Source organism: Lygodium microphyllum, chromosome 6, assembly GCF_053477565.2.
Source record: "Lygodium microphyllum isolate KBCC chromosome 6, Lygodium_microphyllum_v1.1.10, whole genome shotgun sequence".
Classification (NCBI taxonomy): Eukaryota; Viridiplantae; Streptophyta; class Polypodiopsida; order Schizaeales; family Lygodiaceae; genus Lygodium; species Lygodium microphyllum.
In genome coordinates, this window is record NC_141140.1 from 166559190 (window position 1) to 166583220 (window position 24031).

The window sequence follows — 24031 nt, forward strand, 5'->3', positions numbered from 1 at the left end:
AAGAGCTTCACAAGGTGCAATAGTAGCCACGGAATGGGGTGTATTCGCCTACATTGTCATGCCTTTTGGGCTGATGAACGCACCTGCGAATTTTCAACGCCTAATGTGCACTATCTTTAAGGACATGCTTAGGCGCGAACTGGAAGTGTTTGTAGACGACTTATGCGTACACTCTAGTTGGGCCGAACACTTAGAGAAATTGAGAGCTGTCTTTGAAAGGTGTAGGTTGTACCACCTCTCGTTGAACCCCTTAAAGTGCCAGTTCTGGGTGAAACACGGATGCATCTTCGGGCACGTAGTGTCAAGGAACGCCATTGTCACTGACTTCTCTAAAGTCAGAGTCATTGTTGACTTACCACCACCCGATAACTACAAGGGAGTTCAGTGCTTCTTAGGACACAGTGGATATTATCGACGCTTTGTACTAAATTACGCACTAATTGCTAGACCATTGTATAAGCTCTTGATAGTGTTCAAGTGGACCGAGGAATGCCAGCGTGCATATGAGGAGTTGAAAAAGGCTCTTACTACTGCACCAATCTTACGAGCCCCAGACTGGAACATAATGTTTCATGTATACATAGACGCCTTTAAGTTTGCTATTGGAGCCGTGCTATGCCAGCTTGGTGAACATAACTTAGATTACCCAGTGAGTTTTGCCAGCAGGAAGCTCACAGAGACGGAGATGAACTATTCCACGATAGAAAGGGAGGGGTTGGCCATGGTATTTGCAGTAAAGAAATTTGGGCATTACATGTTGGCCACTCCCTTTGTCTTCTTTGTTGACCATCCAGCCTTGTTATATTTTGTGAACAAGCCTTGCGCTACGGGACGCATAGCTAGATGGTTACTCCTTCTACTGGAGTTTGACTTCTCTATGGTTGTACGCAAAGGAAAGCAGCAGTACATGGTTGACCACATGTCCTACATACCCACAGGAGAAGCCGTTGGACAAGGCATACCTGATGATTTATCGGATGCTCATCTCTTTAACCTGTCTAGCCAGAGAGAATTGTTTAAAGCCAATCTGACGCCATATTGGGCCGATGACATAGTGCAAGTGCTAGAGAGCGGACTACCTGAGAGACCCATTGAGAAGGCCAGGCTGAGAAGACTTATCCTGAAAATTCAGCCATACCAACTGATAGCCGGTCAACTCTACAGGTTGGGACAAGACGGTTTATTGCGCAGATGCATATGTGAGCATGAGATGCACGATGCATTGAAAGAAGCACATGGCGAAATCGCTGGAGGACACTTTAGTGGAGACACAACAACCCGAAAGGTGCTACAATCCCAACTATGGTGGCCCACCCTTTTCCACGATGCAGCTAAATTCATAAAGCACTGCGATGAGTGCCAAAGGACCAAAGTGCCTTTGCCGAAAGACAAGATGGAGTTGACCCTTGTCATAGCCCAACAACCCTTTGGAAAATGGGGTATCGATTTTATTGGACCTGACAATTTTGCGGCACAATATTCCCAAGCTCGCTACATCATAATGGGAACCGATTATCTAACGAAGTGGGCAAAGGCACGAGCCACGAGGAAGAATGATTCTAGAACCACTCCAGAGTTCTTGTGGGAGCAGTTCATTTAATGGTTTAGCTGTCCAATCGAACTTGTAAGCGACCAAGGCACGCACTTCATTAATGAGGTGATTTCCCACCTTCTCTCTACCTTCCTAATAATTCATCGGAAGTCCTCTCCTTATTACCCTCAAGCTAATGGCCAATCTGAATCCATGAATAAAATCTTAGTCAACGTGCTTACAAAGGTAGTGTCTACTTCAAGAAGTGACAGGGATAACAAGCTAATGGCGGCCTTGTGGGCCTATCGCATAGCTTATAAAATGGCTATAGGACAGACGCCCTTTAGGCTGATATACAGAACTGAAGCCATTTTACCCTTAGAATTCTTCATCCCTAGCTTAAGGATAGCAGTCCAGGAGCGTTGGGAGGGAAGAGAGGCTTGGACCAATCGCTTAGTGGAGTTAGAGCGCCTAACGGAGACTCGACTCCTCGCCACTCACTCTCTCATTTGTGAAAAGGCTCGACGAAAGATGTGGTTTGACAAGCATGTCAAACAACGAGACTTTGAATAAGGGGACCTTGTTCCGCTATACTCTGTAAAAGCACATAAACAGAAGATAAAGTTTCAGGGGCTAGGGCCTTTCAGAGTACGCATGATTGGTAGAATAAGGAGTGTTGAGTTAGAGACACTTGAAGGCAAAGGAATAGGCTTTTTTAATGGCAGCCGCATAAAGAAGTACTATCCTCCTTCCCATCCATTACATCAACCACCCATGCTAGAACCCCCAATGAACGTCAGCATGGCTACTATAATCGACCTTACAGATTAGGACGAAGAAGCAGTGGCACCGGCGTATCTACGAATCACAGTCACAGCGGGAGTGACGTATTCTTTCGATGCCTTGATTGATGAAGGTGTAGACTACAACATCTTGACGCATGACCATTGGACACACATTGGTCAACCAAAACTATAGCCCACTAATGCTAAACTCACCCCGTTTGGGAGTAATGCTTATTCACTCCTAGGGAAGTGCAAGGTAGTCGTTTCTATCGAGTCTGAAAGTTTACAAGCTTTCTTCCATGTGTTGCCTGACACTAAAGGAGCCGGTAATATGTCACTATTAGGTCGTACTTTCAAGAAGCAAACGAACTGTAATGTGGATTACAACCTAAACCACATTCATCTTACTATAGGCAATGTGTGCATAGTGACGACTTTCAGCAAGGGCTATCCTAAATCCTCCACCATTATGAAGTCACCGGTAGAAACCCCTACCACCACGTTTCAGCCCAAGTCTAAACAGAAGAAAACTAAGGCCTCATGCCAGGCTCTCGACCCTAGGCCCAAACCCACCAAGAGTGCTCACAAGGCTAAGGAGTCCAAGCTTATATGGGTGCCAAAACGGCAACGATCACATCCGGGTAGACCACCCAAACTTGATTCTAAACGCCAAAATAATCAGCCATCACGGCCTAAGAGGCAGTCTAGATGCTATCGACGTAGACACATAACCACGCCATGATGGATCCCCAAAGATCTCTTACGAGCACAAGGATATTACGAGGGCAACCCCTGGATTTGGATGCCTAAAAATGGCAAGTTTAAAAGCTCATCTACAAGCAATCTCACCCCAGTAATAAGGGAGGCTTGCACATAGGGTACCCAGGGCATAGTCAACAAACCATTTCCCACTGTGGCTAGTAAGCCCCAGGTCATCTATCGACCAAAGCAAATGCCACAAGCCTTAGACTTACCTGGTCCAAAGAGCTTAAATACCCCCAGGACTGCTAACTCAGAACCCAGCACAACTCCCATGCCCCCAGAGCTTCCTACAGCACCTCAAAGTGCTTCGGAGTGCAAAGCCACACCTGTGACACCAATGATGGAGTCACCACTATCCAGTCCATTTGCACCATTCCCACCAGCAGGTCTTAAACCTTCCTACATGGTACGACCTTTCCTTTCCTTGGCTAAAAACCTCGCCACGACTTCTGGGGATGACCTAGTAACCTGCATCAAGATGTTGGACAAAACTTTCACTACATTCGCTAGAAGTTATGAGAGACTAGACCTAGGTCTTCTTGACAAAACACTTGCTTCGGATGTTCGTGCATTACCATGCACTTGGGAAGAATACGAACTTATGACCACTAAATTCCTCAAAATTGATGTTGAACTGATAGCAAACGACGAAATCTCAAAGGAGCAAGCTGCCCTTAGAAGACTAATCACTTCATATCGTAAGCCTACTCGTTCTGTTCCTGAGCACGAGTTGCAAGAGCTCTGAGAATCCAATGGGAGAAAAAAGGTTGCTGGATAATGACCAATGCTGAGCAACACAGGGAAATTAAAATCGTCGAGTATGACCCTACTTATGTTGCACCTATCTCGTTTAGCGTTTTGGCCATCACCCGCAACCAGCATTTAGACGACCATGTACTCGCTCACCCTTACATTGACCAATTCCTTACGAAGGAGGAATTACATGTTGCAAGCCGCCTTAATACTGAAGATCTATTTCATGATGTCTTGATCTACATCTCCCAAGTCTCCATCCAACCATCTGCTCTTGATTGTCATGCCCAACTCGAATACAATCCAAGCTTCTATGATTGGTTATTGGCTAAGTAAGTCAATCCATGAAAAACAGCATTTGCATGTTACTTCCTATGCTAATCCTAGGAAGGATTCCTTGAAAGATCCAAGACGGGGGGGAGCAATGGGAGCAAGAGCAGAGCAAAATGAGAGTCATGCTATCTAACAGAATGTTATGATTAATTGAGTGTCAATGGAAGATAATGAAAAGGGAAAACAGTAGCAATTGGTGCTGTGAGCCTGTCTCTAAAATTCAAGCTCTAAGCAAGTAAACCAATTTTCGACACATAGATTTTTCTCTCAAAATTGAGTTTTATTAGAAATAAGCCGATTTTTAAGCATTAATGTTGGCATGTTGTGTTGACAGGTAACCACCATGGCAGGACAAGACAAAGGGGGCAAACTCCCATTTTCTTAAGAATAGATGACCAAATTCGACATCAGCATCGAGACATGAGGATTCAGTCAATTCACCTTCAAGCACACGCTGAACCTCGATGAGTCCATCTTGGAGGAACTTGCAGTCAAAGAATTGGTGGACAGATGCCACCTCCACAAGTATGTGGAAAAGATGGGGCAGGTCGTGGATTACGGCATGTGTGCTGAATTTCTGAGGAACTTTGACAAGGGCAGGAACTTTGGCACTGTCACAGTGAGGACAGGCGAGTAGGAAAGAAGAGTTGAAGGACAGGCTCGTACCCAAGAAAGAGAGGCGGCCGAGAAAGGATGTTTACGCCATGCTGGGGGTTAAAGAAAGAAGAGGTGCAAACCATGGATGGAATCAGCTTGGCTGACATCCCAGATCTAGCAGTGAAGATACAAGCGAAGATGATCCATACACTCTTCTCGGGCCAAAGGTACAGTACATTGATGAACAAGATCGGGGTCCCGTTGTTAGGAAGCATCGCAGCAAGAATCCCTAAGGAGGTAGACTGGAATGGGTTCGTGCAGAAAACCATTCAAAGCTCAGCTGCCCTTCTCACTCCAGCGGAAACACGACAGGAGGAGAATCCCTACCTCAACTGCACGCTCCACAAGGAAGAAACCTGCCTCAAAGACAGCCACAATTAGATATGGTGGTGTTTTGATAGCCATCATAGATGAAGCAATGAAGGATGCTAGAGTCAGGGAAGAGCAAGCTGCACATCAAAGCCCATCGCATCAAAGCCCACCTCACCACGAAGGAGAAGAATCAAGTGAAAGAACGATAAGTGACAAGGGAGAACAGGAGGTGCCGCCTACACAAGCAAGCAAATGAGAAGAACAAAAGAAAGGGGACAAGAGACAGAAGGAAAGGAAAGAGAAATTAAGCAAAGAAGAACGAGCTGAAATCAAGAGGGCTCAAAGAGAGTCTAGGAGGGCTGAGGAAGAAAGAAGGAGGAAAGAGGAGGAAGAGCTTGTAAAGATAAGAGAAGAGTCAAAGAAGGCAGAATTGGTCAGGAAAAGAAGGGTAGAAGAAGAAGCTGAAGAGCAAAGACTGAAGGAGCTGGCCGAGTTGGCAAAGGCTACACGAAGATCTATGGAAGAGATCCACGGGGATGGAGAGCTCAAATCCGTGAGCCCCTGTCTCATAAAGCCAATGCTAGTGCAAGTGTGGAAGTAGCTCTAGTGGCTGTAGGCAAGGGCAAGTCCCTACTACATCCACTTCCTTCCTCTTTTGTACCTGCAACGACTGAAACCACGACTGCAACCACCACACAGCCCACACCTCTCCTCGACATGGCACAACTAATGAACATGGTGCAAATGCTAGTGAGCAAAGTGGCCGAGATCGTGCCAGAAACTAGATTGAAAAGGCCCGTTGCCATAGATGCAGAGTCACGACAAGACCCTAAAAGACAAAGACTAGAGGCATCAACCACCACATCCCATACTGCCATGCATGCCGACACTGACTATGATGCATCTGTGGCTGAGCTACTGGCACAACTAGACAAGGCAAAAGAAGAGAAGAAAGTGGCCTTGATGAAGCTAGAAAAAGAAAAAGAAACGTCAGCTATGCTTAGGCTAGAAGTTTCAAGGTAGGGAGCCGACCGATGAAGAGAAATGAAGGCCCTGCAAGACCAGCTAATAGCAAAAACAAAGGAAGCCCAGGACAACAAAAGCCGCCTTAGACAAAGGCTGGAAGACGAAGAGCAGAACCTGGTGACAGAGCAAAGAAGTCTAAAGCTACTAGTGCAGCAATACAATGATCTACAACAAAATGTCGCTCGAGTGGAAATGCTAAGACAGGAGGTTCAGGAAGACGAAGCCAGTATACCACAAGAACATACCATGGAGCTCTGTTTGTGGTAGGAGCTAGAAGAACAAAACAGATTAATAAGTGAAATCGAGTTTCTGAAGAGTGAAGGGCGAGGAGTCTCAGCAGCAGAAGAAAAACGGCTAGAAGATGAAGTGCAAAGATTACAAGATGCACTGGAGACCTCCCAAGAAGATGTAGAGGCCCTCATGGCCATGGATTTCAATAAAAAAAGGCTATTCCTTACTTAGATCCAAAGCCAAGAGTAGCTGGTGCAGGAAAAATCAGAAGTACTGGCCGAGGTGCACCAAAGGCTCAGCATTGTAGATCAAGCCAAAGGGATTGCTAAAGAGCAGTTGGCTCAAAAGTTAAGAGAAAGAAACCAGTTGTGGTTTCTAACAAATGAATAGCAACAGGTAGTGACCACCCTGGCGAGCCAACTAGAGGAAGAGAGAAAAAGGATGGAGGAAAGAGCTATGGATTGGGAAAGGAATAATTTTGACAGGGTGAGGGACTTGACCGAACTCTTGGCAGTGGCAAAATGCGAAAGAATGCTTGCAGAAGCTAGGGTTGAAGCTGCCGAAATAACTACTAAAACACAGTGGCAGGCCTTCCTCAACACGATACTCCATGTCATAGAAGCTGAGGGCGATGATCCAGTGGAAAAGGTGAAAAGAAAGTTGGAGCTAACCACCCGAGCTCTAAGATATGGTCTTCAAGAGCGGGAGCTCCCAACGAGTATAGGGATCACTAAGGAGTAACAATTCCGCTACATACGATGTACAGGCCTTTCCACTACTGAGCTCAGGGAGCTAGGTTTTGAGGATCATGAACAGCCACCACCACCACTGCCAGTCATCCCATCTGTGGTGGAGCGACATGTTGAAGAGGGTCTGAATTTCGAGCAAGGTGATGAAGAAGAGCAACAAAGAATGCTGAGTCCGCCTCAACCCGATCTCCCACAAGAAGAACCTAGAGATGCCCATCTGCCTGAGCGTATAGTTGCAGCAAGGAGCAGAAGAGAAGAATTAGCTTAGGAGGCCCAACGCCGAGCACGCATAATTCCAAGACAACTTCCTGAAGAGCCCATGCCACTGAGAGATGATGCACATCCTGTAGACGGGCCCCAGGAGTTGGTCATTTGGCGTCAGCGAGAGTTCCATAAACAGCTGTTTGGGCTTTCATTTGCTTTCCCACGCTCTCTGAACCGGGCCCTGCCTCTAGGAGTCTTAGCCAAGATCAAGGATCTGGCTAATGAACTTACAAACAGGTGGATAGAAGAGAGGAGCATGATAATGACTAGGTGGCGACAAGAGCCACAGGATTACTAGGAAGATAAGGTCAATCTAGTTCCCAAAACTGTCCAAGGCTACGAGGCACAGCCAAAATGGCAGAGGAGGATTTGGGACACCAATTTTGATGCATGGACCGCCTTTTGCAGTTCACTCCCCAAAGAGCGCAATGATCTTATCTACATGCCATGGAGTGGACTATGATAGACACGTGCATGGGGATTAAGACTTCCCAAAAATATATAATGTAAATGCTAGGAGCCCCGAGGAATGCTTAGTGTTTAGGTTAGAAGATAAACTTCCTTCTATAAATTGTTTCCTTGCAAACTTCTCTTCCTGCCCAAATCCAACGTTTTTGACCACTTGTAAGTACCTCCGACTTATCAAATTCATGCTACTCCAAAAACCCACAGCAGAGGAAGCCCATATCCCCCCACTCTTCTTTGATATCAACCTAGGAATAGATAGTAGAGCTATTACTAGGTTAATGATGCGGGCTACTCTCCTTCCTTCCTTCTGTGTAGAGCTCTTAGAAAATATGAGTGACACCCACTTCACAAGGTGTAATCACCCTTTCTTGTCAACCACTCCTCTGAGAGCTAAGGCCAATATTAAAGAATACCTACAAAGTCGCACATTCTTATCTCAATGCCTGCAACCGCCCCGTGATTAAATGGGTATAATATACCTTGACTATTGTACTCCCTCTCTCATTCTCAAAAAAAAAAAGAGAAGAAAAGAGAAAGAAAAGAAAGCAAAAAGAGAAAAGCCACAAGGGAACAAAGACAAGGTGACTGGAGAGAAAGACAAGAGCAAAAAATAGCAAAGCTGAAAGATGAATCTACTACTAAGCAAGTTAACAAGGAGAACACTTCACATGTGCTTGCAGTCTCCCTTCATTGTTATTGTGCACCACACTCATTGCATCTAGGGTTCTCCCTAGCCCCTTCCACACTTCACACGTAGGGCACATCAAGGGCAAGACTTTTTGACATGTCACCCTAAGTTTTGCACCGCACCTCCAATGACGCACAAACTGGGTCCTCAAGTGTGGGACATTACCAAGGGCTTCCCCAAGGTTAGACCCATCTCCCAGTTCCATTGGCACGGGCACCATGCACTACACAATGAGACAGACACACCCCCTAGGAAGTGCACAACTTTTCTTGCAAGTTATGCTCGTGTTTCAAGAACTAGCTGCTTGGCTGAAGAAGATCATCCACTACATCCTCCAATGACAAGGAATTTTTCCATGAGTCGGACATGACTCCATTACTGCAACTTCAGGAGCTTCGTTGTGAAGGTTTAAATGGCTCAACAGATTTCATGTTGCCAATCATCCGCCTACTGATGTGGCTGCCATGACTGAACCAAATCAAGCAGAAGAAAAACCCAGTGATGGATATGCCATTGGCATAGATCTTGGAACCTCATCATCCAATGATCCATGCCCAATGCCTCAAGATCTACGGATCGCTTATTGATTCCACAAGCCTGAAGACTTTCAACTCAAAACTCAAGACCTTCTACTCAAAGACAAGGATCTTCAACCAAGGCCACGGATTTTCAAAGCAAATAGCGTTCGGGGGGTTTCTCCAAAATAAATCCCTCCAATACCATCCTCCTAAGGGATTGCTTATTGCTTCAAGCGTTTTGGATACTCAAAAGATAACCGGCTACATAAGGGGTGCCACAACAATGTGAAAGATGCCGAGTATCTTCATGAAGCCTAAAGCACGCTGGAATCTTTCCTGGTCATCGTCCTTAAACCCCATCACCTATCATTCACCCAACCACATTGGAAGCAGTGTCACCCACCTACCTGTTCCACCTAGCAGCTGATCTAACTAGCCAATACGTCCTTGTCACCACGTCTTCGGTGCATGCTATAGCCTGGTTCCTACGACAGTGAGTGCCATGGGACTGGCACTCGTCCAGGAGGGGGGTAATGTTAACCCCAACACAAAGAAAGCAAAAGGAAATAAAAAAGAAGCAGGGCAAAGGCGGAAAAAAGGTAGCCCAACTGAAGAAAGAATAGGAGAAAAGGCCAAAAGCGCAAGGGCAACCTTAAAAGTCCAAGGCAAATGTAAAAGGGAAAAGGCACATTTTAAAATAAAAAGGCGCACCTTGAGATCTTGCAAAAGAGCGCCAGGCTCTCACCCACGCAATTTGTAAATGTAGACAGGCGGTGGAAAGGAATCTAGGAAGATAGAAGGACAATGGGAAAAAGGGCCTAGGCTATGGCCGGCCATGTAAAAAAGAGGAAAAGGGGATGACCGCCCAAAAGGGATTTTAGGGTTTTGTATATAAATTTGAAAAGTGAATGAAAAGCTCGTTCTTGTGTGTGGCCAAAGCTTCTTCTTCTTCTTCTCTTGTTTCTTGCCTTCTTGCTTGTGCTTGAGAGAGTGTGAGGGAGTGAGGGAGTGATTGTGTGAGAGTGAGGGATCTTGGAGAAGAAGCTCTCCATCTTCTCTCTTCATCTTCCCCTCTTCTCTTCTCTTCTCTTGTCTCGCGCGTGGCTATGGAGGATGAAGCTCATGGGAGAGGGATTGAGGTTGCTTGAGCTTGCCTTAAGGATCGTGGAGCTACCGGTGTGCAAGAAATAGGAGGGTACTCGATCGAGCATCAAGGTAAGCTCACTACACCCGTAAGGTAGGCATTGCATGTCGGCTATGTGAGAGGTAGCCATGGCCGCTCGGTTAGAAACACTTGAGCAATAAGTGGTCCATAGGTCTCGTAGCTCCCCTTCAATTTGCTGCTGATCTTGCAACCTCAACATGAGCAAGGACTCACCGACATCCCGACTCAATGGTATCGGGAAACCGATCCTAATGAATAAAGGCTTGTGGTCAATCAGAAGTGTTCAAAAGAAAAAACCAAGGGAAGCTGCACTTTCAATCGTATGGGATAAAACAGATGATCATGCTCAAGCTATTATCAAGCATGAACTTGATGGTAGCTACATTCATCATGTTGATGATTGTGAAACCTCTCATGCGACATGGGATCGATTATAAACCCTATTTGAAGCTCATTCGAAATCCTCCAAATAATATGTCTTACTAATTGAGTTTTTTAGGCTTCATTTGCAAAGTAGTACCTCACAACTCATTTGAATTATATGGAAAACTTGTTGACACAACTTGCAGGAATCAACTTGAAGATTGATGAAGACATTTTCATTGGAGTGCTTCTCAAGAGTCTTCCACCTGAGTTTCAAAATATGTCTACCACATTAATCAACATTTAAAAGCCAAAGCTTATGGATATCAAAGCCTCTCTCGTGGACGAGGAAAAGAATATCAAGAACAAGGGAGAAACAAGCATCCCAAGAGGAGACCAACAACTCAGAAGAAAAGCATAGTCTGTGACTTTTGTAAGAAACTGAGCATATTGAAAAAATTTGCTACGCTAAGAAAACGTCTTAAAGAGCATATCTTGATTTAGTCAAAGAAATGAAGACAACAATCAAGAAGCATAAGAAGAAGAAGAAGAAGAAGAAGAAGAACCCCAAGAACAAAAGGATAGGACTTACCAGTCCCTCTTTTGTAGCTCATTTTTTGATAAACTTTTGTAAGTTTCAAAATGTGGACTTGCCTAATGTTCCCACCATAAGCTCCTATACTCCTCATGTAACCTCTGCACACTATAACCTCTATACACTTAGTGAGGCCTTGTAATAGCCTCGTATAGGTTTGATGACATTGTTTGAAAATCATAGTACATTTTGCATTAAAGTTCCTACTCTCTCCATCTCTCATTGCTACCTCTAATCTTTGTTCTGTTGATGAAGTACTAATTGAGCACTCATTTCAAAGATATTTCAACAAGTCTTGGTAAGATTCAACATTTGATCTTTATCCATTTTTCTAAAACCGTAAATGTGCAGGAGGGCAGTTAGAGGGTAGCCATAGCTTCAACCTTGAAGCTCAAGATTTCTTCAAGTTTTGGTACGCTAAGGAGGAGCTATATAAAACTAATATTGAGTTAGCTTTTGCTGAAGATAACTTTTTTAACCTTTGTATACAAATGGAGCAATAAAGCACGCTGTCGTATTGCTGCGCATTCGAGGTGTGAAAACCACCCGAAAGTTGTGTGTGCGATTTGATACTTTGTGCATAATTAGTTGTTGTGATTACATTTATTCTCTGCATATGAGTATAGTAGCGAGCATGAAGGGTTGCTTTCAGTCTATGTTGAACAGGGTCAAGGAGAGAAGACATTACAACTATACAAACAGATGCAAGAGGAGGATATTCTCTCAAATTAGTAGACATTTAAGATCACATTTCAAGCATGTGATATGGGAAACCAAGAAAAGTTTCTTGAGAAATTTTCCGAGCATTACATGCAGATGCTCACAAGAAGGGCTTCACTTCAGATGCTTTTGTTAATAGCACACTTATTAGTATCTATGGTAAATGTGGCAGCATTTTAGAGGCAGAGAGCATGGAGGATGGGGCTGTTGCAGACATCCATACAAGACCGAATGGGTCTTCTTCAGATAGTCGTGTAGGTGATGCGAAAGTGTGTGGAATAAGTGGAGGAGAGAAAAAGAGGCTGTCAATTGCTTGTGAGTTAATTGCCAGCCCTTCAGTAATATTTGCTGATGAGCTTACAACAGCCAGAAAGGGTAATGGAAACCTTACAAAACCTAGCCAAGGATGGGCATACCGTTGTCTGTTCAATACATCAACCTCGAGGTTCAATTTATGCAAAATTTGATGACCTTGTACTGCTAGCTGAAGGGTCACTTGTTTATGCTGGCCCTGCTCAGGATTATGCCTTGTCCTACTTTACTGAACTTGGGTACCCATGCCCACAGCATGTCAATCCAGCTGAGTTCTTTGCAGACCTCATTTCTGTAGACTACAGCTCGCCTAAAAATGAAACGTCCACTCACATACGCCTGGATAATTTACTTCAAGCATTTAGGCAGAAGTCACATGCGAGTTATGAGCTCAATTTACAGGGGGAAAATGGAGTAGATTTGTTTCATTCCACCGAGATTATAAAAGTCCCTATTGCACCTGTCAATCGTATTGGTTGGTTGAAGCAATTCAGATTGCTGCTTAAGCGTGCTTGGTTGCAGGCTACGTGAGATGGACCTACAAATAAAGTTCATGCCAATATGTCAATATCATCAGCGATCATATTTGGGTCAATCTTTTGGGGGATAGGGGCTTTTTCTGGGACAGGGGAGCCACGCTTTGGGGGAAGGTTTTTTTCGGAGTAGTGAGCTGACAAAAAGGGGGGGGCAAAGCTCGGATGCAAAGGGGAGTGAAGTTTCTCAAGGGCAGAGGTAGACGGGAGGCGGAAAAAAACGACCGTGGAGAGGAATTGCTGTTTGTTAGCAGCAAGGCAATCTTCAAGCCTCCAAAGGCTATCCGAGGTGGAATTCCCATCTGTTTTCCTCAGTTCAGCAATCTAGATCAAACAGAACAGTATGGTTTTGCTCGGAACAGGTTCTGGAGTATAGATCCAAATCCCTTGCCCTTGTCAACAAGCAGCAACAAAGTGGTCATTGACCTTATTCTCCGACCTAGTGAGGAAGATTTTAAACTCTGGAATCATAGCTTTGAATTTCGCCTTCGAGTTGCTTTAAGCCCTAAAGGAGAGTTGACACTTACTGCACGTGTTCGCAACACTGATGCTAATCCTTTCTCTTTTACTGTGGCTATGCACACTTACTTCTCAGTTTCAGATATCAGTGAAGTGCGAATTGAAGGACTGGAAACTCTGGATTATCTTTATAACCTTCAAAACCGAGAGCGCTTCACATAGCAAGGAGATGCTCTGACTTTTGAGGGTGAAGTCGATAGAATCTATTTGAACACTCCAACGAAGATTGCAATCATTGATCATGAAAAGAAACGAACATTTGTACTAAAAAAGGATGGGCTACCAGATGCAGTTGTTTGGAACCCATGGGAAAGAAAAGCAAAAGCTATGGCTGATTATGGAGATGATGAATATAAGCATATGATTTGTGTTGAGCCAGCAGCAGTTGAAAAGCCAATTACTCTTAAACCAGGTGAAGTTTGGAAAGGAACAGCATTTGGTGGCTTCAAAAGCCGCCTTGCGGTTGTAGAAGGTGCCAAAGCAGCTGAGACATGGATTGTGACCTTTAACGGCTGAAAGAACTGAAAGGCAACAGATGATAATCTAGGAACCGTAAGCCATCTCAATATCAGTAAATAGTCATCATGATGGAACTTGAATCAGAAAATTATCCATGATCTTCCACTTTCTTATTCATCAATGAAGACTATACTTTTGGAAATTTTCTTTAAAATGTATATATGATCTATGCATTCGAGAGGTTGCTCGGATTTCTTCATCTTGAATCTTGAAACTCTTATTGACATAAATAAAACAGAGTCCTGACATTATTTTCTCATTTTGTTTATTCATCTGTTCGATCTTTTATCCTGAAATTTATCAAGGTCTTCTGAAGACGCGACTTTGCTTTCACAAACCCTTCGACATCTTTGGTGAACCCGACGTGAAAGCGTCGCAGAAATTTCAAAATGGGAGATACTTCAGCCTCTATTTCAGCTTCTTCTACAGTTCCAGCTGCATCTACTTCAGCTCCATCAATGACTGCTGCGTCAAGTACTTCAACGGAGGATCTAAAACAGATTTTGCAGAATATGTCCATGTATATGCAGCTCCAAAATCAGCAAACACAAATGTATATGCATCAGCAACAGCAATTGCATCAACAACAGTTATCTCAGCAAAGGCAACTCTATTCGGAGCAGGAGAATGCAAACAACGTGACTAAGGCTATTGAAGCAGTTGAGAGTGAGAAGAAGCTATTTGACGGGCGTAATGTTTCAGCATATTTGAAGACATATGAGATCAAGATGGTGTTTTTTGGAGTTCGTGCTAGACTTATGAGTAAGTACTTCCTTCGTCTTGTCACACCTGCTTTGAGGACAAAAGTGACTGATCTTTTTATTCAAAATACACATTGGCAAGATTTTAAGAAGGCCTTGAAAGAAGAATACTTCCTTGAGGACTTTGGTATGGCTACTCGACGGTCATTCCGAGAGTGGGTCTACATACCAAACAAAGGTCTCGCTGCTTCGGAGTTGATTCGAGAATTCGAAGAGAGGTATAGTCAGCTTGATGCTATTGAACAAAGAGCATTGGATGTTGAAAAAGTTGAGCTTTTCTTGCAAGCTGCAGATCCTGCTCTTCAAGAAGAATTGGGTGAGCTTCTTGAAGATCGTACGAAGCCTATGGGTCTTAAAACTGATTGGCAGGATGCTCAAGATGCAGTCTCGACTTTGACCAAGACGAGGATATGGAAGACTCGCCTACAGAATGGTTCCATGACACCTACACCATCATCAGCTCCTATGCCTACTTCTATCCCTATTATTTCTTCTCCTCCTCAGCCAGTTTCTTGGCCTATGCCAGTGCCTACTATTTCTACTCCACCTATTCCTCCTGTTCCACGACCGATGCCTACACCTTCTGCTCCAAAACCATCCGCTCCATCGGTGCCTACCTCTCTTGATGACATAATCAAAGGCATCACAGATTTGACACTAGAGTCAGTCAAAGCGGAGTTGGTGGGTAAGTTGAAGGAGCAGTTTGCTTCGACTGCGCCTGCTACTTCTTCTAGTGCTCCTACTGCACCTAGGAGTGCTCCTAGTGCTCCTAGGAGAGATCGGAGATGTATTTGGTGTGATAGTATGGAGCATCAGCATTGCAGGGATTGTGGTTCTTTCCAGGATGCAAGGAGGCAAAATTTGGTATATTGGGGGCAAGATGGTAAGATTTGGTTGACTGAGACAGGAGCTCCACTTGCTACCAACTTTGGTAAAGGTGGAATGAAGAAGTTAGTGGAGGACATGGTTGCACGTACTTCTTATGTGATAGCTAGAGGTGATGCTTCTACATATGGAGTACAGATTGAGAAGGGATCAGAGACTCAGTCCGCACTATGGACTTATGCTATGGAGACTGCAAACAAGGGAAAAATTCAGCAAACTGTTTTGACTAGTGCAGGCTCTAGCATCAGATCAGAGATAGGTTGGGACTCGCCTGTTGACAGGTATTCTATTTATGCTTATTTGGCTAAATCTCATGGTGCAGATGTATTTGTTGAGGAGAAGCATAAGAGGGATGAAGAAAATCCAAGTGCAGCTAAGAAGACTAGAGGGGGTGAGTTTGTTACTCCACCTACTACAGGGCCGTCTTCAAGACCAGGGCCAGATCGACAGATGGAGGATGCTCAAAAGAGAGAAAAGAGGGAAGAGCCTAGAGAGAGGAAATAGCCAGGATTCAGATTGATGTCCGATATTGAGACATCTACAGACATGAAGAAAATCTTTAATGATAAGATACTTGGCAGTGAGGTGACTTTCACTATTTCTGAGATTTTGGGCATCTCAAAAAGAGAGTTTCAGGATCATTTTCAGGAGGTCTTGAAGAGGAAAAGGCATGCATTGTCTACCACTGATACACAGGGAGTTTTGATTGGGGAGTTGGATGAGGATGAAGATGAGGTTATGGTTGATAATGCTTCTGTTTTGCCGCAGGTAGAGAAGAGGGTTCAGCCTATGCATTATGCTGAAATTGATGAGCCTATTTTGATACCGCGTAGTCACTTTTCGCGAAGCCATTGGGCTAGGGCAACTACAGAGACGATGGTAAAGATTGGAGAGAAACAGGTGCCTTATGTTGCATTGGTTGATCATGGTTCAGAGATTAATCTCATAGTTCGTGGAGTTTATGAGAGTAACAGATGGCCTATGGATGTAGAGCATGGATGGCATATGAGAGCCGCTAATAACACTGCAGGTGATTTGTATGATGCCTGTCCTAGTGTCGGGGTATCTATTGGTGATGTAGAGGAGGATTTTCATTTCTTTGTGCAGGATTCATACTATTATCCCATAATTCTTGGTCAGCCATTCATTACAGAGATGCGCATGGAAACAAAGGTCATGGATGATGGATCTGCTTATGCATGGATTCGCAGTAAAGATGGTATGAGAGCAGTTCAATTTATGACTGTATGTGTGAACCATGTTAGAAACAGGGATACTCTCAGAGATGCACCCTTACCCACTGTGAGGGATTCGGGTTTTCATTAGGTACCGCCGTTTTGAGGGACGACGGTGGTACAGAGGAGAGGAGATTGGAGTTCTCGCCTCCTAGCAACAGCAGTGTTTTCTCCTCCGGTTATGTTGGGATTTCAGCAAACAGTTCGATGAGCTATCAGAAGACTTCTAGGTTGCCTAGAGCTGCCAGGCAGTATATATGCAGGAAGGAGAAAATTTTGAAAAATGCAGGAATTTTGGAGGATGATGAGCACATAGATGGGATGTATGACAGTGTGATTTGTGCAGATACGATGACAGAGATGAGAGATATGCTGAAAACTGATATGCTGAATTGTCATGGTAATGTATTAGTGCAATCCCTGGACATGTTTCATGAAATTGCAGATTTTATGTCACAGATTGAGTCAGAGGCTAAGGTTACTCAGCAAAGAGTGTTGAGTGCTGAAGAAATTCAGCAAAGAGAGTTTCCAGCTGGTTATGATCAGCTTTCAGAGAGACAGAGGGTTGAAAATTTTCAGCCAACAGAGTTAACTGCTGAAATATTTCAGCATTCAGAGTTTGGGGCTGTTCCTATGCAGTCCATAGAGTAGAGGGCTGAGAATATTCAGCCATTGGAGTGCAAAATTGCTGATTTACAGCAAGGTTTATGTAATGCAGAAGAGCATAATGAAGCCAGGGTTGACACGAAATACAAAACTGTGGATAAGAAGGTGAAGCCGGTTGCTGTACCGCTTCCATCTGACAGTGATCAGCAAATAGAGAGGGCTGCTAAACAGCAAATTTTGAGGAATCCGGAGCATATTGGTCATAAATTTTTCAGCATAGACACTTGCTGAATTGAAAATTGGAAATGGTGGTTTCTTGTTACCCATGGAGAAGCAATGCTTTCAGGAGATTCTTGAGCGTCATGGAAGGGGATTTGCTTTTTTGCCACATGAGATTGGATGTGTGAATCCTGATATTGTTGCTCCTATGGTCATTTTTACTATTCCTCATATCCCATGGAATCTTCGACCTATTCCAGTGCCTAAAGCACACTTGCCAAAGCTGATTGATTTATTGAATGAGAAAATCAGGATGGGAATCCTTGAGCCTTCATCTGCACCATACTCAAACAAGTGGTTTACAATTCCAAAGAAAAATGGTACTCTCCGATTTATTCAGGACATGCAGCTAGTGAACAGAGTTACTATCAGGAATGTTGGTATAGGTCCAGTTGTGGATGAGTTTGCAGAGGCATTTGTTGGACGTGCCATCTATTCTTTGGGTGATTTGTATTCAGGATATGATCAGTTTCAGCTGGCTTTGGAAAGCAGGGACATAACCACCATGAGAACTCCTATTGGGCTTGTCAGGATGTGTACCTTGCCTCAAGGTGCCACTAATTCTGTTGCGCATATGATGAATGCCATGCACAAGGTCCTTCGTGATTACATACCTCAGCTTACTATGCCTTTCTTGGATGATGTGCCCATTAAGGGGTGTGCAGAAGAAGAGAAGAATGAGAGCCTAAATGAGCAGGGATGCAGATACTTTGTGGCTGATCATATTTCAGCATGTGAGAAGATTTTGGCCACGTTAGAAGAAGTGAATTTGACACTTTCAGGGAAAAAATCTGTTTTTGGAATAAATGAGGTTGTCATTGTTGGGCATATGTGTGGATATTATGGCAGGAAACCCTCACCTGATAAGGTGAATGCTATAGGCAAGATTGCAGAGTATTGTTCTACTACTTCAGAGGTACGGAGATTCATTGGTGCTTGTGTGTTTTATGTGATTTGGATACCTCATTTTGCACACATTGCAGATTGTTTGTATCAGTTGCTTCGAAAGGGGCAGAAATTCTATTGGGATGAGAGCCACACTAAAGCCATGCGGAAATTGAAGAAGTTATTGCAAAATGCTCCTACTCTTAGGAAAGCGGATTATAATTGTGATAGGCCTATTGTATTGACAGTTGACACTAGTCCAATTGGCATAGGTTGGGCTGTGGGTCAAGATGATGCAGATGGAAATAGGTATGCTATTCGGTTTGGGGTGAAAGTCCTAAACGAGAGACAGAGGAGATATCCGCAAATCAAGAGGGAGTTATTGGGGATTGTCACGGCTCTCAAATGTGACAAGGAGTACTTTATTGGAGCTTCAGTTGTGGTAGAGACAGATTGCTTGCCATTGATTGGCATGATCACGAGTTGCTCTACTCCGGATATAGCCATGTTGAGATGGATTTCATACATCAAGTCATTAAATCCGGAATTTAAACACATAGCAGGGAAGGATAATCCAGTGGCAGATATGTTGTCTAGAGCCAGATATGATGATGAGGAGACTCTACTTGCAGAAGAGGATGATGCAGAAATTTCAGCCACTATGGTTGATCATGTTTGTCATGTCTATGATATTGTGGCTTTCATAGAAGAACTTTATGTTGGAGATTGGTTGCAGATTGGCAGGTACCTTAGTACACTAAATAAAAGAGATGAATGGACGGATGAAGAGTTCAAGAAGATCTGAAGGAAAGCTTATGGTTATTTTCTCAAGGACGGATTTCTTTGGAAGCATCCGTAGAAAAGAGGCGGATTACCTTTGCGGGTTGTCTGTGATAGAGAAACACAGTTACAGGTGATGAGGGAGTTTCATGAGAGTCCTTGGGCTGGTCATAGAGGAGTATGGGCTACTTATGAGAAAATCAAGGAGAAATATTGGTGGAAAGGCATGTATAGAGATGTTTCTCACTTTGTTGAGACTTGCAGAGACTGCCAGATGTATTCAGTAGTGCGTCATCGAGATGAGCTTCATCCGGCCTATCCGCTATGCTTTCATTATAAGTGGGTAGTTGATTTGGTTACCATGCCTATGGGTCTATGGCAGATGAGATACATTGTTTTGGCTAGAGAGGATCTTACCAATCATGTTGAGGGCAGATCTTTGAGAACGAAGACCACTAGTGCAGTGTGTAAGTTATTATTGGAGGAAATTTTTTGCAGGTATGGTTGTGTGGGTAAGATCACTGCGGATCGTGGTGAATTGGATGCAAATGAAGCTAGGGAGTTTTTCTCTCAGCTAGGAATCAAATTGGCTCTAACCACAGCATACAATCCAGAGGGAAACGGAAAGAGTGAAAGAGGGCATCCGCCGATAGTGAAAGCATTAGCCAAAGCATGCAGAGGACGGATTGGAGAATGGCCGAGACTTCTACCATTTGCTTTGTGGGCTGATCGTACGACTCATAGTGTTACCACAGGATATATGCCTGCAGAGTTGATGTATGGTCAAAAACCTGTTATGCCGATTGAGACTTGTGCTTTGACTTGGTCAGTTCTACCTTGGTAGGAGGATTTGATGAGAGAAGAGCTCTTAGCTCTTCAGATTCGAAAGTTGGAGAGGAGACCTAAGGATATTCAGCTAGCTATTGACAGGTTGAAGGATGCTAGACTAAGGAATAAGGACAGGTTTGACAGCAGGCATCGCTTGCGGCCTAGAGCAATAGAAGAGGGAGATTGGGTATTGGTCTTTGATAGCAGCCTTGAAAATCAGCATACTGCACTTCAAAAGATGGTGAAAAGATGGTTTGGGCCATACATAGTCAGACATGTCTTTGATAATGCAACATATGAGCTGACAGAATTGGATGGAACAGTGCTTAGAGTGCCTATTGCTGGAAAAAGAATCAAGATTTTCAAGAAAAGAGATGATGAAGATTATGCTTTGGAAGAATTTTCAAGAGAAGAGCAACGACAAGAAACTCCAATGGAAGAGACAGATGATATGACATATAATCTTATTGATCTACCGGAAATGCATAACGAAGAGATTGATCTGTTTGTGGATCTTGATGATAACGATCATGGGTAGTTGGCCCATCCAGAGGATGCGCAGGATTAGAGGGGGTGGATGTCGTATTGCTGCGCATTCGAGGTGTGAAAACCACCCGAAAGTTGTGTGTGCGATTTGATACTTTGTGCATACTTAGTTGTTGTGATTACATTTATTCTCTGCGTATGAGTATAGTAGCGAGCATGAAGGGTTGCTTTCAATCTATGTTGAACAGGGTCAAGGAGAGAAGACATTACAACTATACAAACAAATGCAAGAGGAGGATATTTTCTCAAATTAGTAGACATTTAAGATCACATTTCAAGCATGTGATATGGGAAACCAAGAAAAGTTTCTTGAGAAATTTTCCGAGCATTACATGCAGATGCTCACAAGAAGGGCTTCACTTCAGATGCTTTTGTTAATAGCACACTTATTAGTATCTATGGTAAATGTGGCAGCATTTTAGAGGCAGAGAGCATGGAGGATGGGGCTGTTGCAGACATCCATACAAGACCGAATGGGTCTTCTTCAGATAGTCGTGTAGGTGATGCGAAAGTGCATGGAATAAGTGGAGGAGAGAAAAAGAGGCTGTCAATTGCTTGTGAGTTAATTGCCAGCCCTTCAGTAATATTTGCTGATGAGCTTACAACAGGCAGAAAGGGTAATGGAAACCTTACAAAACCTAGCCAAGGATGGGCATACCGTTGTCTGTTCAATACATCAACCTCGAGGTTCAATTTATGCAAAATTTGATGACCTCGACTGCTAGCTGAAGGGTCACTTGTTTATGCTGGCCCTGCCCAAGATTATGCCTTGTCCTACTTTACTGAACTTGGGTACCCATGCCCACAGCATGTAAATCCAGCTGAGTTCTTTGCAGACCTCATTTCTGTAGACTACAGCTCACCTGAAAATGAAACGTCCACTCGCATACACCTGGATAATTTACTTCAAGCATTTAGGCAGAAGTCACATGCGAGTTATGAGCTCAATTTACAGGGGGAAAATGGAGTAGATTTGTCTCATTCCACCGAGATTATAAAAGTCCCTATTGCACCTGTCAATCGTATTGGTTGGTTGAAGCAATTCAGATTGCTGCTTAAGCGTGCCTGGTTGCAGGCTACGTGAGATGGACCTACAAATAAAGTTCGTGCCAATATGTCAATATCATCAGTGATCATATTTGGGTCAATCTTTTGGGGGATAGGGGCTTTTTCTGGGACAGGGGAGCCACGCTTTGGGGGAAGGTTTTTTTCGGAGTAGTGAGTTGACGAAAAGGGGGGAAAAAGCTCGGATGCAAAGGGGAGTGAAGTTCCTCAAGGGCAGAGGCAGATGGGAGGCGGAAAAAAATGACCGTGGAGAGGAATTGCTGTTTGTTAGCAGCAAGGCAATCTTCAAGCCTCCAAAGGCTATCTGAGGTGGAATTCCCATCTGTTTTCCTCAGTTCAGCAATCTAGATCAAACAAAACAGTATGGTTTTACTCGGAACAGGTTCTGGAGTATAGATCCAAATCCCTTGCCCTTGTCAACAAGCAGCAACAAAGCGGTCATTGACCTTATTCTCCGACCTAGTGAGGAAGATTTTAAACTCTGGAATCATAGCTTTGAATTTCGCCTTCGAGTTGCTTTAAGCCCTAAAGGAGAGTTGACACTTACTGCACGTGTTCGCAACACTGATGCTAAGCCTTTCTCTTTTACTGTGGCTATGCACACTTACTTCTCAGTTTTAGATATCAGTGAAGTGCGAATTGAAGGACTGGAAACTCTAGATTATCTTGATAACCTTCAAAACCGAGAGCACTTCACAGAGCAAGGAGATGCTCTGGCTTTTGAGGGTGAAGTCGATAGAATCTATTTGAACACTCCAACGAAGATTGCAATCATTGATCATGAAAAGAAACGAACATTTGTACTAAAAAAGGATGGGCTACCAGATGTTGTTGTTTGGAACCCATGGGAAAGAAAAGCAAAAGCTATGGCTGATTATGGAGATGACGAATATAAGCATATGATTTGTGTTGAGCCAGCAGCAATTGAAAAGCCAATTACTCTTAAACCAGGTGAAGTTTGGAAAGGAACAGCATTTGGTGGCTTCAAAAGCCGCCTTGCGGTTGTAGAAGGTGCCAAAGCAGCTGGGACATGGATTGTGACCTTTAACGGCTGAAAGAACTGAAAGGCAACATATGATAATCTAGGAACCGTAAGCCATCTCAATATCAGTAAATAGTCATCATGATGGAACTTGAATCAGAAAATTATCCATGATCTTCCACTTTCTTATTCATCAATGAAGACTATACTTTTGGAAATTTTCTTTAAAATGTATATATGATCTATGCATTCGAGAGGTTGCTCGGATTTCTTCATCTTGAATCTTGAAACTCTTATTGACAGAAATAAAACAGAGTCCTGACATTATTTTCTCATCTTGTTTATTCATATGTTCGATCTTTTATCCTGAAATTTATCAAGGTCTTCTGAAGACGCGACTTTGCTTTCACAAACCCTTCGACAACGCGTTGGCAAGAAAACACCCAATTTACAATTATTTTTTAATAAATGAATGTGCATTTAGAGACACTCAATGTCTGGGTTACCCAAAAAGTACCGTTACAAATAATTTTTAAATAAATGATAATAAGGAATTGTCATTTTCTTTTTAAGAATTATTAGCTAATAAAATTTCACCCATTATTTATTTTATTAAAATGAATCCTTCATTATATTTCTTTCCCCTCACACTGTATATTTTCCTATTTATTGAATGTGCTTTGTGGGCATGGGAACACTGGAGTCTTATCTAGTCCCTCTTGTGGTGATGATGGTAAAACAGTTCGAGTGTCATGTTAGTATGATCAGTTCTTATGTGATTCTATGTTCATTTTTTGCTCATGTTGATGAGTCAAGGTATGATATGTATTTTTCTTTTTCTTTTCTGCCTGACATGGGGATTCATGGTGTCTGTTTATCTACATCACATGAAGCTTTGGGTCGCATATGTATATAGAGGTCATGCCAGATTCCTCCTAGGATGTGGATTACTAAGGGTGGTTTGACTCATGTGAGTTTATTATGATTGATATCATATATGTTCCTATCCTGTTTTTTTGCAGGCATTCATTGTGCCCATCTATGTGTGTAAACCATCTTAATGGTGCCTCAAACCCCTACCCCAATCTAGTATGTGTCTTTGGTATTGCATGATTATTCTTTGCTGCTAGATTCAAACCTCGTTGCTAAAGCAGGATTATCTATGTTTGTGAGCATTTCCTTACGGCTAGTTCCAGATGATCCTGATATTTATGATCAAGTTTTAACCTCTTACAATAAGAGGTCTAGTCCTATTTATGGTATAACTATTATTATGACACATGAGAGTTTGGGGAAGGCTCTTTCTTATAGAAGCAGTCTCTAGATGTTTTGGATCCAAAGAAGGTTATTACCACGTCAGCAGGGTCAGTGTCTCT

At 43.3% G+C, this 24031-nt stretch overlaps 2 pseudogenes; both read left to right on the forward strand.

Annotated features, from left to right (window-relative positions):
• Positions 1-10439: 10439 nt before the first annotated feature.
• LOC148035381 (putative glucose-6-phosphate 1-epimerase pseudogene) lies at positions 10440-13800 on the forward strand (annotated as a pseudogene).
• An 8058-nt stretch (positions 13801-21858) lies between these two features.
• On the forward strand, positions 21859-22728 carry LOC148035382 (putative glucose-6-phosphate 1-epimerase pseudogene; annotated as a pseudogene).
• The last annotated feature ends 1303 nt before the right edge of the window (positions 22729-24031 follow it).